Source organism: Varroa destructor, unplaced genomic scaffold (genome assembly GCF_002443255.2).
Source record: "Varroa destructor unplaced genomic scaffold, Vdes_3.0 BEIS01000001.1, whole genome shotgun sequence".
Taxonomy (NCBI): domain Eukaryota; kingdom Metazoa; phylum Arthropoda; class Arachnida; order Mesostigmata; family Varroidae; genus Varroa; species Varroa destructor.
The window spans coordinates 51,602,504-51,620,429 of NW_019211454.1; the positions used below are offsets into that span (position 1 = coordinate 51,602,504).

Below are 17,926 nucleotides of genomic sequence, written 5' to 3' on the forward strand. Positions count from 1 at the left end.
ATGGCTCGAAGAGTCAGTGCGGATCACCGCCATTCTTCGGAGCTGGAGTTTTCAGAGCTCCGAAAATAATTTCCATGGCTGTAGTGACGATAAGACGAGGGTTACAATTACATAGACGCGTGGAGTGTCAATACTGTTATTGTTATAGGGGCTTGTTTTTCGCTTGATCCATCGGCTTAATTGTTGGGCAAACCGATTGGGCAAATATGTTGCTTTTGTCTCTTGTTTACTCGCTTACTAACCATTCACCGCCGCTGCCATTCTTTCGTTATTAGGTACAATATTATTATTAATATAATCATTATTTTTTTTTGTCTAATGTAAAATCATTGCTTCGCTATCCGCATTATTGCTACATTTTTATAGCGGAAGTTAGTTTTGCCATCGATTTGCTGCTACGTCGTACTTTATCCCATGTCCTTTTTATTGTTTCCGTACGAATAGCACTCGGCCACTTCCAGCCGACAGGATCTTCGGATGGCTGTCGCTGATCGTCTCTATCTGCGATACGCACTCAGTGGATCCCGCTACGATATTTGAGAGAGCTCTTTGGCTCGCTTTTCTGTTGCGTAGTAATGATGCAGGCTGCCGACAACGATGAATCAACAGCAGCAGCAGCAGCAGCAACCGCTCAGCGGTCGCAAGGTGAAGAAAAACGAAATGAAGAGACAAATGTGCGAGCTCACTCAGTATGGGACGAATAAATTAAACGACAGACAGATAGAGTGCGCCGGCCAGGGTGGGAGTGCTGCGGCCGCCGACGACGACGACGCCGCCGCCCGAAAGAACACGGTAACAACAACAACAACAACAGCAACAACAACGACGAACACGACCACCCGAAAACGACGAAGATGAGGGGCACCTACCTTTTTTTTCCAGCGTTTTGATGTGACACTGACGTCGAGTCGAAGAAGACCCTGCTCCGCTAACTGTCGGCAAAAAAAGGGCAGCACGCACCAAAAGACAGCTCAGAATAGACAGAAGTAATCCGAAGACAATTAAATTGCAATTAGCGAAAAGCACAAACAGGGCCTGCAGAGGAGAGAAGCGGTGGAGGAAAGAACTGAGCTGGGAAAGGTGCAGCAAACGAACAAGTCAGCGATCCTGCCATTGCAACTTCCGTTGTCACCCAATGGCAGTAGAAGTTCGACGACACAAACAACGCTGGCGTCAACGGCAGCGTCCATGGAACGAGTAGCAGCAATGGAGCGCGCAATGCAATAAATAGAAATTGACATAGACTTGGGCCGACTCTTGACGAGGACGCCAACGAACATCTATCACTCGTTTGCTTGAACCGCTGCGACTACACGAACATCGGCTGGGAGTTGTCGCGTCTCCGGCTATTATAGAAATGCGCGATAATGGAAAAAGTAACTGTAGTGGTATTATAGGAGCAGTACACACATAGTAATGATGGTATTATTGAGATCGGCTTGTAACGCTCGCGATACCATGGCTGTGTCTTTGTCGAAGACGGCAATCAATCCAGCTACGAATCTGCTAGCCTGCCCAGTCGGCCGAATGCACGGCAAATGTCGGACTTTGGTGTGGCAGAACAATATACGGCAAACAACAATAGCTCTGTTACCTTTTGCCGGGGCAATGCGTTCGGCTGCTTGAAAGTCAGGCTGTTCGAAGGCTTACGTAAACGGTACACTCGAGCCTCGAGAGACACTAGCGTCTCGGTGAGCAGGTAGAAATAAACTATTAGAATTTGGTTTAAGTTCAATCCGGATGCCACAGCATAATGTCTTTAGCGCTGCGCGGATCAATGCGACATTTTTTTTTTTATCAGTTATCTATTTTTATTCGATATGGCGACATGTAGCGTTGAACAGTGTTACCATATGAATTATTATTAGGGCGTCTAGAGTTGGAAATGCTTTCTTTTCGAATTTGCAACAAATATAACTTATTTGGTAACTAGAAACTTTGTCAGCGCATTTATCCCGTCATTCGTTATGATCGTTCGTACGCCTATTGATATTAACTAATAAGTGTGGACACTGGCCCATCTAGCAGTCATCGTTGCCGTCGGCAACCGAAGCCCTACGACGATGATCTGTGAAGGAGTCGGCAATTTGACAGCCCACCTGTGTACCATATTTCAAAAGCATTACCTTAATATCACACAATGGTTATTAATATTACGATTTCGATCGAGCGATTGATCACTTTTTATCAGTCTAGGGTGACATCTGCTGGCATCATCGTCCAGCAGGCGCAAGTAATGCCAACATGGATGCGGCTCACTAGCAAAACGCAGCCTTGCCGTCGTCAATCGAAGATGCGCGCGAATCGGCTGAAGAGGTTCGATTCAGCGTCTCTGACCGTCTGACTCTTTGTGGCTTTGCCCTGAAACGAAGTGACATTTGCTTTGGCCAAACTTCGTTTAGCCTTTCTCTGGCTCGCTGCATCCCTGCGTTCGATCAGGACAATGGCAATTCGAAACACCAAGAGAAAAGAAGATGTTGAACACAGCCAATCTGCTCATCGGGGCCTCTTGTTAATTGACACTTATGACGGGCATCGCTTACGCCGAAGAACCAAACGCAAAGCGGCCGGCCAGCCAGCCGGTCTAAGTGACGCATTGTCGATCGGCTCGATTTTGAATCGTTGTCGAAGTTATATCATCTTCATTACTCTTCTGCTGTTTTGGCTGATGTTGTGCATCTTGAGAATTATCCTTCGCCATTTTGCGGTCTGCCATCACTCTTCTGCCGCGCACCGAACACCAAAGCCAACCACAAACAACAGCGTCAGTAACAGCGACGACAACGCCAGTAAACGGTAAGTGCATCTTTAAAATGGTATTGACCGACTGTTACTGGTAATCGGCTTCATCGTATATTGAACGCATTTTCTGTCCCTCTCGCTTAGTGTTTCGCCCTTCCATCTGTTCGTCCATATTTTTCTATTGTCGTTGAGGAATCCGTCATCACTGGCTGTAGCTTTGTTCGCTCACCTTTCTGTCCGTTGGGTTTTTAGTGTCCTCAGCGTCCTGTGCGTAAATTTTTACCAATTCGGTGGTTAATGCAACCGGCTAGTGGAATGGGGGATGCCAATATTTCTGTAACATTGCTTCTACGTTCTCGTCGACATTTTCGTCTTTTGCCATTCGAGCTTTTAACGAAGAGGAACGGCAACGCCGTGGCGGTGGCGGTGGCGGCAGCAGCAGTAGCACTAACGAAAACGGACGAGACGAAGAGAAATGAAAACACCGAAATCTTTTGCTGTAATCTGTTGTGCTGTGTTGGGTCGGGTCGGGTCGGTGGGTCGGTCGGTCGGTCTGTCTGTTTTTCAACTGCTGTGTCTATCTTAGTACAAGCGAATTGTGCAGTATGGCTATGCGGACGTTACGCAGGTACCGTCGTAGGGCGACGCGATGCTGGCTGGTGTTGTCGCCGAGTTTCTTTTTTCTAGGAAGAGGATCGCTTCGTCCCTATCTATGCTGTCTGGGGAGCTCGCTAAACGCTACACGTCTGCAGGAGTTGAGTGATGGGTGTAGCTACGCTACAAAAGGTCAACTACGAGAACAACGACAGCAACGCTAAAGTAGACCGTACAGAAAACAATAAACTAAATAATAAAGTAAACAACACTAAAGACCGCAGCAAATAATAAAATCAACAACTATATTAAAATCTACTATTATTATACCTAGTAAGTATTCAACTAACGTTGCCATTCACCCGCGTCCCGACAGTACAAGCAGGCTAGGGCAGATTTGAGCGATATGAATGTAAAGTCATGTGTCTTCTCCTTCCTAAAGCAACTTCCTGTGGAAACGTTCGCCTTGAAATCGGGCTATTTCTGCCGTTTTGCCTGCTCCATCTGCCCCTATCTACCTCATTCGACCAGATACAAGCGCAGCTGTTTCTTCATCTGTTAATTATAAGCCGTTCCCAATAGATGAAGGGTTACATGACTCTCGATCCTATCGGATACCGGCGTAACTGCTCCGTAAAGCCATGGTAGCGGGTGGGTGCCAGTCATAGGTGTCGGTCTCACTGCTATCTCCAAACTGTGCTACCAATTTAGAGATGGTGACGCCGTATTTGCTAGTTTCGGTAGTGCACTAAGTTGATTCCACGAACAAGCCAGTTTGATTCGATGCCGCATCGGATGCAACATGTGAACGAATTTCGCGCGCAATTCTTGTTGCTTGCCTTCGCATCGTCAGTCCAATGTTCTGTACACAACAACAGTCACTCCTTTGCTCTATCTCCGTCGTCCGCCGCCGCCGCCGCCCCCTTTACGTCGTTGTCCATGACGCGGCTAAAACAACAGTGAGCTATTTCGTTGTTGCCGCTAATGAACGTCTGTACTGTCGCCGCCGCCACCGATGCCGCGATGAAGGTCCGCCGCGGTACGAGATTCCAAAATGTATTTACTAAACATGCATAGTTACATCAGCACGACTGCGATTACTGGCACTACGCGAAGGGGCGACTAATGAGAAAGAAAACAGGCCTTCAAAAAAGCGATGCAAAATGGCCTTCGCTATCACAGCGGTGGCGATCGCCGTAGAGACAAAATGAGATTGATCTTGGAAGAAATGTAACAACATGCGGATGATTGGTTATGTACGCTGATTGACGTGACCACTTTGTTTCAGCCTGAAGGAAAGGAATCGAGGGAAGTGTTTTGTGGGTGCACGTATTTAACCAGTTTGTGTAACACGCTCTCTTTTAGTTCTTCCAGTATCGAACAGGCTGATCATACCGATGTTAACTACAGGCCGAATTTCGAGGTAGGGAAAGCAGTGCGCCAAACGAACGACGCTTTTCAATTGCCGAGGCGGCTCTTTTCTGTTTTTCTCCAAGTGTGTAGGTTGTGGCTGTAGACGAATATTAGGATTTACATATTGATACGAATAGCGCCCTCCAGGGAAGCCTAATCAATGATACTTGGTGCAAAGGGATAGTCAATATATAGAAAGTTGTTTGCTTCAAATTCGAAAATGGCCAGAATAGGGAATTTACTAATGCATTCTCGACGGCTAGACCCAGACGACCTGGTCACTCGCAAAATGATTTCCCTATCAATCGATTGAAGACAGTCAGTCGATTTGCACTGGCGGCAGCAACGGTGAAGCAGAATGGGACGAGATAATGGTGGAACTGTGTCGGGGTGGCCACCGACTACCCCTGGGCTGATTTCCCCTTGTCTGCTATTGAGTAATTAAACTGGATGGTATTTCTGGGACGTGCGCCTCATGCTAAGCAGCAGCAGCAGTACGGCTAGCTATCTTCTTTTCCCGGTCTCTGGCTAGATGTCCCTTGCCCGGTAGAGGGAGAGAGGCTCTCCGCGCGACTCGGCGCGTATAACCCGACCACTCCCTCGAGAGCACTAATTCAATCAGAGCCGGCAAGCAAGCGACACCCACATTCATGATTTGTTTACAGGCAAAAGCGGCGGCGGCGGCGGTGAAGAGCACTAACCTCTACAACTTGCGCTTCTACAACCAACCGGCTGTCTGGCCCGAGCGCGAAAGCCGGTGCCATTCTCCACCTGCAGCGATAGTAGAAGCATTGAGTACAGCGACAGCAACTACATAGAGCAATGAGTGTACGGGTTAGGCACGCAGAAGCCGACCTCATCCCCCCTCGGCCAAACATCGACTTTGACAAACGAAGTCAGAAAGTGACATAGCAAGCATACACAGTCATACTAGTAGTAGTAGTAGTAGTAGTAATAGTAGTAATGCTACAGCCAAGCAAGATAGATACATCACTTCCATCAGCGTTTGAAGTCATTCACAGGCGCTTTCTCTCGCGAAACCCCCGACGGACTTGTCTGCTTAGTATTTGCTGCTGCTGCTGCCGCCGTTGTTGTTTGTCCTTTTAGATAGGAAAAAAAGGAGGGAGTGCACGACCGGGACAATGAAGCAGTGAAGTCGGGGGCACCTGATAACCCCGAAGGGGTCGTATTTTAATTTTTATTCTTCTTCTCACATTGATCTCAATCTCGGTAAAAGCAGCAAAAGCGGCAGTGGTAATAGCTTCAGCATTGCAAAACATCAACGATAACAAACATATTAAATGTGGCGGCGCAGCAGGTCGTGTGATTGTGTTGTTATTTAGGCGGCGCATGAGGCCTCTACGACAGGGACGAACTCCAGATTACGGCCGCATTGAAGCGCTTCACTTAAATTAGTCCGTAGACGGGACAGTGTTTGATAGAAGTGTATCGATCGACGAGAATATTTTGTTTTTTTTTTTTCTTTGTATTGAAAAACAGCACAGACGAACTGCGATCTCTTCTGTATCACGTAAGAAGTATACTTCCTATCGACAGAGTCCATTGTTTTTGTAATTCCTGTGCTATACCAACGGATTCGTAACAAGGGTTCCCTTGAAGCCGTACATTACGCTTGTTAGGTCGTAGTGGGCATATTTTCCATCAAAATTGTCAACTAGACGATAGCAATAACTATAATTACTATAGGCACATCTATTGCCACTGCCGCATAGAATCCAATTGGCTAGGACACAGAGTTAAGCCAACTTTCATTCTGCTGAACTGCTCAATAGGATTTTCCTTTTTTCTTCTCTCTTTCCGAATACTAGATAGACAATTGGTCGCATGTCTGAACCTCATCGTCAATTTCTAGGACCCACTCGATCGACGGATCGTGCAGTTAATTGTGGCAGGTAGCGATAGTTAAAGGAGACACAAAACTACAGCAGAAGCTTAAATTGTGATGCATTTCGTAGGCGCCAGCATCTAATTGCTAGCCATAAGTAGCTGACGGGAAGACCGTAAAGAAAAAGCTCTCGATACAGCGAGAATTAAGTACAGAAAATATGTTTTGGTACTTTTAGAGAGAGAGAGAGAGAGAGAGAGAGAGAATGATGTGATCAAAAAGATAATTGGATATGATCCTAGATAAGCAAGTTACTAACAAAAAGCTGAATAATGTATGCGAGCTTCCGCGTATTACCGTAATGCACCGTCCGGACAACAAATAATCGAAGTGTAGATTTGAGCAGTTTCGAGGAAATACCGTTGTCGAAGTAATGTATTTAACAATTTGTTTATATGGGGAAAACACTGGGATGATAGCTGGTGCACTACATAAAAGGGAAACACAAGAGCAATCATGTACGTTTATATAAAAAAAATTAAATGTTCGCTTCCGTTCTGACCTCTGGTCAAACGATACCTTTTCGAAATTGTCTGCTAAACGGTTAGATCAATGGAATAGAATGTCTCGAAAAAAAAAAAGCTTACAAGTTATCCCTGTTGGATGTAAGCGTACATGTACATGTCCTCGATAAGTTCAACGAATGGTGCTATTGCTTCTCAACGTACTTGGGTCGTTTGGTATGATCTAATTGTTAACGCATGGTTACGAAAATGTGTCAAACATTGTTTGACTCCTACAAGCGTATGCCAACTCGGACTAAGTTGGAGCTAAAATATATCGACCGGTGGTCGATCAAGGCAAAGTTAGTTAGATTGTCTTTAAGCACTGTTTCATGCTGTATAAATAACTTCAACTTCTTAACATTCCACAAAAGTTTATCTGTACGCGTTACGTGTAGAAGCATACTTAATGGATACGATACGATATGATCGGATGGGCCTTCCTAAAAGCTAATTAAACTTGTTGATTGGTTGTCGAAAATATATTCATTTTTTTGAAATTTGAAATTTCGCGCTCAATATCGCCGTTCCTTAAAAATGAGCATACGCTTACGACTCTATAAAGTTTCGTCAATCTGTTAATCGTTGCGAATTCTGTATTCCGTCGACCCGTTGGCGCGCCAAAGATACTTCTGTCAGCTGGACATATCGACGCTGTTTTTACCTATTCTTACCTGAAGAATAAGATGCTGTTTGGTTATTTTCGCGTGCTCCTTTGGGTTCGACCATGTGACACTTCTACCAGTCTGTCACGGAGGAGAACATAAGTCATAATAGCTAGAAAGCTAGTAAAAGAAACACAATTATGTGCAAGTCTTGGCTGCAAAACAAACAAACAAACCTGCAATGTGTATTAGAAAGGAATTTTTTTTATGTATACATTTGCCTCTTCGGCCCTTAGTGTTTTACTCGCATGCATCATGCATCAGCTAAATAGGAAACACAACGTCCATGAATGGCTACAGAACAAGTAGGTATCCTGAAAACGAAGTGCACTTAGGGTTCCATCGCCATTGAAATGAAGATCTAGTAAGGCAAGGCAGTACAGCCACAAAGGTAAACCCTAATAACTTTAATGCATTACTATTATTATTATTACTGACACTATCACCATCACCGTTCCTTCTTCACCCTTAAAATATGTCTATCAATGTGACCAGCCACTAAGCACTCTCCTGCTGATTTGTAGGTCAATGAAGCGGACGAGCCTCCGAACTACGACACCATCGACATACGTTTATGTACAAACATGGTCCTTCGTAGCCGTCCCTACAATATCTTCAAGGTTAGAAAGAATTAAGTCGGACCTACTGCATATTATCCTTCTTTTTTGTTTAAAGTTTACTACGCCAAACAACGACACGATCCTTTGTCTTTGTACACACATCTGTATATCGTCGAGAGCACAGAGTCGGCCTCCTCAATAATTTGCCCTCGCATAGTGTTGTCATCTGACATGCGATATAACTGTTGTGGCCGGTACTTTCGCACGGGTTTTTCGTTCATCGTCGTCTCTTTCGATATCTCCATTAGGGACTGGTGTCGCGCAGCGTTTGTTAATAGACCCAATATATATTTGATACACACTTCGTAGCACCGCACCACTGAACCAATTCAGACAAACAAACGGACTAGGTTTCCAGCGTTTAGTTTTATATCCAAAGAAATCACTTCGTAGTGGGAGAAATGTACAGTACCCGACGGCCTAACGTTGTCTGGAACGCTACACAGTCGGCCGTCGCCGTCTATGGCGCCAAACATGAAGACAAAAACCATATGGCGCAGCCGACTTGTGTGACGCGACGCCTGCCATAACGCTGAACGGTAATCGTTCCCGGCAGCCTGTTTTCGCTAGCCCACTGCCGTTGCCCTTCCTACTGATCGTGTTGTGGGCGGCAAGTGCTTTGTACTGTTCCGGCCACGAGGTGATGCGTCTCTCGCCAATGACTGTGAAATTTAGTGACTCTTTCACGTACTTTATGTTCGAAAGTGACGCCCGGCCGGGTCGAACCAGGCCAGACAGATCTGAGTACTATTAGCAGTGTCTTTATGGAATTCGTGTTCATCAAAAAACGAAACAAATAATTATAAATCTTACGCAGAAATGTGTCTCTGCTATAATACGATTAAAGCTGAATTGGCTTTTTTTTTTTTTTTTTCGGTTTAAGAATCGGACAGGAGCGAACGGGATAAAACAAGTTAACACTGTGAATTACATATATACATCGGAAGGATAAGTTACTACTGTTGTATTATAGTGATAGATGCAATTTTCATAACTTTCAAATTAGTGTCGTTTTTCTTTCAAATACGTACTACCGTGTCGAGACAATTTGTCATTTTCGCTTAAAGCTGGAGTGTAAGAAAAAGGCCTCTGCGCAGACTACCCGCATAAAAATATATATATACATGTATATACGGCTAAACTTGCTAACAGCTCATTTAGTAGCGACGCTGCTTTCCAGCTTCGAGACGTAACAAATCTGAATGACTGGTCGACGGACGTAGCGTTTCACTGAAACATCAATCTTACTATTTCGAAGGTGCTGTTGCTGGCCACCGCTAGCCGGAGCCACGAAACAACACGTAAAACGAAACGAGTAGAGTCTCCTCGCCGTTCGCTCGTGCCTTCTCTGGCGTCATTGTGGAGCGGCACGAGACGAGCATTGGGGAGCCATTTGGCGGGCTTAGTAGCGAGTTACTTGTCCACTCGTCGTAACGCCTGAAGATGAATGGCGAACACTTGCGCCTCGCCGTCCAGTCGAACTTCTACCGCTAACCCCAACAGAAAAAAGTAAGATAGAGAGAGAGAGAGAGCAGAATTATCGTTAGCCAGCGCAAGCGGGCCCAGTCACTTCATCCAACGCGTTGCCGGGTCTTTTATGCCGCCGAGCTGGGGACGATCGGGCAGCCAATAGAGATGACGCTTCGGTCGCCTCCGGGAAGTAGTACCAAACTTCTATGAAAGACATGGCTCAGTTAAAATAGAACTATGCCGTTCAATGAATCCGAGACGTCATTGCTGCTGCCGCTGCTACTGTTAAACATCAACGTCGATCTCCAAATTGTCAATGGCCGTAGCGAACAGATCTACTAGATGTGCATTTACTTTGGGCTTCAGTGTCCGGTAGTCTGTGTGTACAATGTGTGTAAAATTAGCTGGCAAAATAACACAAAACGCCCAGCTTCAACCGATACATCTCTGTAAGTCCGCAGTGTGCTTGGCGCGGGATGATGTAAAAAATTGACCAGGACCAAGACGGTGGAACGGCAGAATAAACGAATGAATGTAATAGAGTGGAAAAAGTCCGCAGGCCCAGTTTAGGACGCCGGGTAACATCGATAGCTATCGATATCAGCTTTGGTGAAAATTCACGGTGGCTGAGTAATTAATTTACTTAGACACTTTAGGGTAGTACTGACGTACTTGAAATAGCTCCGCGATGACACGCTATGTAAATATTCGTGCGGCGTCTCGTCGCTGGGCATAAAAATGAGCCGTCGAAAATTGTTGGTAGAAAAGATATGCGCAACAGTAACTAGTCGGAAATGCGGAATACTATAAAACTGTCACTAGCAAGTGCTTCTGACCTTATCTAGGAATATTGGAATAGACCCAGACACACGTCACCTGACCCATACAAAAGTAAAGGCTAAATACATGACCGAGCTCATGTATTTATCCTCTAAAAGCTTACGCTATATAGCTATTGTCTGAAAAACGCCCCAGTATGCCGGCAGTGGGGCGCACAATATCATCGATAGCCTTCGTTCGACTCGTTTGTTTCTTGTAAATAATGCCTTTTTATAAATGTCATTTATAAAAAGGTATTATTTAGACGGTTTTTAGAGAATTATAAAACGGCAAGCGTACCGGTGAGCGCGACGTGGCGCGTTCGTTGTTGGGGAAAGCGATTGTGATTGTCTACCGTCGGCCAATTAAATCATATTGTTCTGCTTTGTTGTATATAATACATGGCCGCGATCTCCTTGGCTCCTGCAGCTACCTGCTAGTTAATGATAGGATAAAAGAGGCCTAATGAGACATGCAGCGGCAGCGACATCTGAGCTGGCTAGCTAATACTGTTCAAAGTCGATTGTAAAAATGTGCCTATTTCTACCGGGCTTCAATTGACGTCACGGCGGTAAGGTTTGCGATTTTAAGCTGCGTCCATTTAGACGGCAGCCTTTGAACCACCCCATGCGGCTCACTTCGCAAAAAGAGAGAGAGAAATTGTACTAATTTTAACAATCCACCATAGAATCACCATTATACGTGGTCGTCATTGCCATCAACAACAGCAGCAGCAGCTGCTGCTGCCGCCGCCGCCGCCGCCGCGGCATCGTAATCAGCTTAACTGTCGCTTTTAACTTTAGCCTTGACTGCCAACGAAAGAACAGCAATAGTCGTACAAGAAACTGAAAGCAAGATGGCAAATTATCGTGTCCTGGATTAGCGACAAGACCAGTCAGGAACTTCAGTCACTCGAACGAAAAAAACAGACACTGAAAAGGATAGATAGATGTTCCATGTATGGCGTTTTATGCCGTCATATCTCAACTGTACCTGCCCTATGCTACTGTTGTTTTGCAGAAAGTATCTCCCGAAACAAACTTACAAGTATGTTTATTGCTGAAAGACGGTGCCGTATTTGATATGACATGTCCCAGTGAAAAGTCATTCACGCTTCTTGAGTCCGATTTTACGCAAAGGTCGATCGACACAGGGAGGAGACGTCGGTAATGTCAACGCTGACGGACCGCAGTAACTATGCTCTGCAATGTTATGACAATACGTTTAGTATCACCGATATTGCGGTACTGCAGCTCTCGTCTTCCAGTCTGTTGAGGGAGTAAAGTATAGCTATTATGTGTAGAATTGTTCTAGTATCTCAGTTTATATGAAATGCCATACTTGGACACTGAGCTTTTTCGTCCTTCGAGCGTCTCGTAGCTTCTGGCTCTGGAGCCTTTTAAACTTCATCACGACTAAAAGCGTGAACTGCTCGCGGTCGGCTTCAGGATCACGCAACCCCTATACATGTCTCTCCGGCATTACGGCGATAAATAAGATGGACCCTATCTGGAAGCTAGCAGACGACAACATACCGTGCAGCGATATTTTTAAGTTCTATAAGTAAGTATGTCAAATTGGCTTCTTTCTACCCAAAGTAGAATTAGTTGCTTCAACCTCACGGACTTTTGTTGCTTTTCGCAAATAAACAACCCTATTAGTAAGGACATTAACCTACTAGATTTGAGTCTATATACACAATTGTTTACTACATTAACAGTAATCTCAAACGGATACGTTTGACAATGTGTATTTCGATCGCTAACAAATTAATGGATCACGTCAATAATATACATTTTGTTACTGTTATCGGCAAGCACTGTCATTTTTTCACTCCCATAGCTTCGACACTTTCTCTCGTGCGAAAATACATTCAAGCCTCCCGTTCATCAAGTTTCGGTTCTTTTAACGCTTAACCAATCTGGTTGCTTCAAAAGTAAAAGGTCAAGAGCGTAAAAGCCTTGCTTTTTCGGGAACGAGTTGGCAGTGTTTAGTTTTCTGCCCCTTGCTGCTGCAAAGCCGATCAGCAAAGCGCGAGAGGGGTAAAGGCAGACCGCGCAAGAGAGAATCAACAGCCCAAAGGCTAGCTGTAATAGTTAGTCTTCATATATTTTTTGCCCCAATCCGTTGGCAGAAGTTATGTGCTTCTGCTGCAGCAGTACCAGTGGAGACACCATCGTTGTAATTCCTGCCGGGTATCGCCAGAGTCGGCCATTGTAAATTGGCATTTCAGAAGGGGCAATCCCACCACACGACTGCTTACGTGCTCAATGTGCCTCTGATACAACAATTAGTAATTACAGATAATTATAGTTGGGTCGCATTTGCCGTTACTACTACTACTACAGGGACTAGAACTGTTATTATGATTAGGCCGTATAGGGTCGGCGTTCTATGGTCAATCAGAGTCGTTTCATCCGATGCGTCTAATATACATGCGGCGGCTGATACGCATAGACACACGTACATATACCAACCGAAATCCAGCCCGGCTGCCGGCCAATTCGAAACGTGGAGTTGTGGTCGATTCTGCTATCAGATTTTACTGCCGAAGCAATGTCAAGGCTCTTTTTTGGACGAAGAATAGTTGTTATACAGAAATTGGCTTGATCGCAGGCACACGTAAAGATCATCCATCCCAGCCCTGGTGTGACAACCTTCAGGCGTTAATGTACTTTTAACATAGGCGATAATAGTAATTATCATAACGATATGAACCGTCCCTGTTGCATTCTATTAAGGTTTGATAGACGGAACGGGATGCTGGCACGGCGTCCGAGAGCGTAGCCTGAACGGTGCCGTTGTTCTGACAACGAAGAGTAAAAAAAGGACTATTGTATCACGATATTCAGAACCAGCAATAAACTTTCTCCCGGAGAAACGAAGTGTTTCCTGAGAAAGGTCGATTTAATAGTCATAATGCAACATATGGCAAAGCCGATAGTTAGAGACGGCGTGTCCTTATTATAGAATGTTCAATACGTGCAGGCTACAGCAATGACAGTACTACTTGTGTGTGTGTGTGGGGGGGGGGGGGGGGGGCAATGCTCAACTAAGACTTTGTGCAGTTATTTTGAATGCTTTTCAACGTAGAGAGCAAGTAAGATAGCTTGGCTGAGGGAATGAATTGTTAATGAATCTTCTAATATATCTATAATTACACTGACGATTCCCTATAGAAAGTAACAGAGATAAATGTTATTATTATTATCATGATGACGATCAGTTGTGTTAGCCGAGCATAACTTCTACAGTAACTTAATGAACGTCAAATATCGAAGTTCACTGAATAGAGTTGCATTTTCTCTGTGCCTTCGCGCACGTATTCATAGTGCGGACTATGCTAATTGATTCCTTTGTGGGAACATCTATTGATTGATTCTCGCCTAGCTGTGTATGTGACCAAGCTTCAGAATAACTGATTTCGCCCATAGCAACGGCAATCAATAACATGGAATGCGTCTCATCTCCCATGAGAATCTTCTCTTCCATGTCGTGAAGGTCAATTGAAAACGGTAAAAAGATCGATCGGGTGGAAACGAGCAGCGAAGGACAGGTCCGCTTCCTTCGTTTTTGTAAGGCTTGTCGGCCTTCAGATTTCCTGCACTTACATGGTAACACAGTCGTTCCTCGACCTTAGACACCGAAAGCCTACTCGAAACGGTGTTTCTATGGCCATATCGCATAAGGTAGACGTGTCGAAAACTCCATAGCATACCGGCAGTAAACACGTTCGCGGTTGAAGAAACAATGCAGATTATTTATCGTGTACTAAAAAGGTTTCCAAAAAAACTAGTCTATGTGTTACTGAATAAACGCCTCAATTAACTGGCACATACAGGGTAAAGCTAAAGCGGGTGTAATTTATCATTGAATCGTCAACAAGCTCCAGTGTTTTAGAACCGCTAAGCGTTTGTTGGATTTGTCCGTTACGCATTTTGTCAAGACTACTATCCGTCCCGTAGGAAATGGCTGTCACTCCAAAAAGGCCTCAAGAGGCGCGGAGCTCCTTTCGGCCGTTGAGGAAGTTCGGAAAACGATAAAACTAGTAGGTTGGCTGCCAGTTTTATAGGAAGTACTATACATATAGCAGCAGTCGAAAGCACTTGAAGTCGTGAGCAGTTCGAGCATGCAAACTAAATTCATTATTATTATTATTATCAAGCATATAGCAAGAGCGTCCGTTTTAATAAAATAGAATACGTGCATACCACTACTGGCCATCCCTGACGGCGATAGCACCAGTCGCTATAGTTGGTTCTCTTGGCTAGCGCTCTTTTGAGCGGGGGCACTAAGAGGTTTGTGACGAAGCGATCTATGGCCGAACGCAGTGGTCGAACGATCGAATTTAGCATGGCGAATTTAACTATTACCGTCTGGAGGCAGTAACGTAGTCATTTCACTAGCTGCTCATTTCTGCCTTTCCTCCGTAAAGGCACCGCTGAAATGTCTAAGAGTAATATAGGAGTTTAGGAAAAGCCAGGGGGAGAGAGAGAGAGAGAGAGAGAGAAAAGGAGTGTCCACGAACCGCACATGGTACGGCAAATAGTTCTGGCTGGGGGGTAATCGGGGCTAAGAGCGATTTCGATGGTTGGTAAGGCCATTGGGGGTTAGATAGGAGTAGAGAGGGTAGAGAAAAGAGTAAACGGAACTCGCAAGGCTCGTCAAAGAGTCACCTCTCTGCACATTATATAGGAACCGCTAAAAAAGGTAGGCATTTGAAGGGGAAATAGGAAGTCCCTCAAAATTGGCAGGCCTCATAGTCTCACATATGGCTTACGTAAAGCCAGCTGGCGTGTATGAACTAAAAGCAGACGGACCACACATCGATATATAGACGCTTTAGAGTTGTAATGCAGATATTATTCGAATCAATTTGCATTTCGATACGTCCCCATTGCTTTCGCTATCATTCCGTTTTCTTTGGCGCTGCCGTAGTCGCCATCGCCGCTACTACTGTCCGGACGGCCACGGCTGTCGCAACGGACGCCGCGACGACAACTTATACAAGGATTTGCTGTTCTGTACTGTGGCTTGCCCCGCCCGATACAGCTTTCAAGGATGACGCAAGGGGTAGCAGTTAGCCGCTAACTGCTTGCCTGTAAACCCATACATTTCCCTGAAGTAAGGATTTTTATAGTGGCCAAGGGGACTCCGCCCCGATGCTAAGGCTGAAATCGACGTTGGGGGTATTCCTAAGGGCGGATATCAGCAGACAAGCAAGCGGAGGAATTCTGTCGAATAATCATAATTTGAGCATACGCTCCGTTTCCATTGCTCCTCATGATTGGTAATCGGTATAGCCTCGCGACAACGACGAGACTCAAGAATCGTACGGTAGTAGATAATCGAACGGGGCTGGATCACGACATCGTCACTTATGGACGACGAATCTGCCGAGGCCACTGGTGGTACTGATGCCGCAGCCGGTGGCAAGGGCGGCTGCCAGTGCTGCAACTGCTGTTGCTAGAATTGATTTTACGCCACCGTCGTCGTCGTCGTCGACAAAGCAGCAAGGACCACCGTTACGGGAGCTAGGTTGGGCGGAACCCACCCCGGAATACCAGCCTCAGTCGCAGCGATAGAAAACTACCTCGACACGTATAGCGTATATGTACATAGTGCGAGTGCGCATATGTGTGCAACGTTTTATCATTTCGTTTCCTCCTACCTTAGGGTTTGCCCTTGACAATATGTAGGTTTAGCCGTAGGGTAACTTCACAGTGTGGAGATTCCTGATAGACTGATCATTCAATTATAGGTCTGATAATGTCGGAGCAGGGGAGAAGGCTCACAGACACATACAGGTATGTATATAATATATATAAAATACAATATGTGCATCAGTCCTACGATCTGTAAATGCAAGTAACGAATAGCGGATGCTAAACTCACGTCTGCCTCGATTCTAACAATGAACGAAATTTAGTAGTGGATCATAGGATGCTTACCACAACAATAAATCACGGTTGAAGTTCTAAGTTGTCGCAAAAGTGCTTGTAGAGAGCAAGCGATATGCAAAAGTGAGAGATTAACTTTAGCGCCAAAGGACGTTAGCTCTCGAATTCCAAGAAGCCGTGTAACAAGATCACTAAACACATCGTCTCCATTCGCCCTTGGAGAATTCCAAAAAGTAGAAGATGTGGCGCGCTTTCAATATAAGTTTCCTTTCCGTCAACTCAAAACCGCCATATGGGTCTGGGCATATAAATTAACGTCTAATTAAGTAAGACCAATTAAGTAAGATAAATCTGCTGTGTATAAGTTGTTTGCTTTCCGTTTAGCTTGAGTTCGAACTACAATAATCTAAAGGGTGAAAAACGAAGATTTAAAATGCCAGCACATTTCCTGTAACGAACCGTTAGGGGCTTTTTACTCCTCGTCCATGTGACTTGTCTCCATGCGATGTCAATGCTACGATATGGAGTAACAGACTTTGGAAACCGTAGCAAAATTATGATGATGGTGGTGGTAATGACATCTGCAAATTATACAATCTCAAATTGAGGAACATATAGCTGTTTGGTCAAAGAAATATATAAGGAGCCCATTAAGTTTATTGCCATCTCTTTGTTTTTCTTCTTGTCGATACCACCGACAACATCAGTATCTGATCGACTAGCTGGCCGAGATCAGCAGCATCTCTGTAGTCTTCAACGGTTACCGAGAAGTCCCCGGTTTGTTGAATCATACTTCCTCTCCTCCTTGCCAAATCTCATTCTTCTCAACCCGTACTGGGTCCTTGTGGCCGTATATTCTCTAACCTTATATCCGTGCATCCCTTTCCACATACGAGATTAACGAGTCTCTATCAGCGACTCAGTCTGCCAGAACCTCCTATACAACCGAAAGCTCGTCTTATACTCTCCCCCGCAAGGAGCGCCCGTAATGCTCCAAGAGTTCCCTTTCTCCTTCATTTTGCCACCCCCTACGGTCGACCCCAGTTTTCTACCCCTACATGACGACGCCCTGTCATAATTAAAGCTTCTCTGATCCTACTGATAGCTAAAGAGCACCCCCTGTCATTTCTGCTGTTTTCCGTCAAATGGGACCAGTAGGTTGCTTGCTTCCTTTCTAACCTTACTACCCAAAAGAGGATACACATAAAACTATGTCCTGACAAGTTTCTCGCAGCAATTAACAACTATAGAAAAATGTATACCTGCGTAATGCAAACACACTAAGATTGTCTAG

General features: G+C 45.0%; 1 long non-coding RNA gene across 1 annotated transcript in view; it reads left to right on the top strand.

The window, feature by feature from the left end:
• The first annotated feature begins 424 nt into the window (after positions 1-424).
• The window catches only part of LOC147758786 (uncharacterized), a 57,769-nt gene continuing 40,267 nt past the window's right edge, over positions 425-17,926 (top strand). Inside the window, exon 1 of the long non-coding RNA XR_015323791.1 lies at positions 425-2,796. This is a non-coding gene — a long non-coding RNA (uncharacterized LOC147758786). The remainder of the gene's footprint in view (positions 2,797-17,926) is intronic.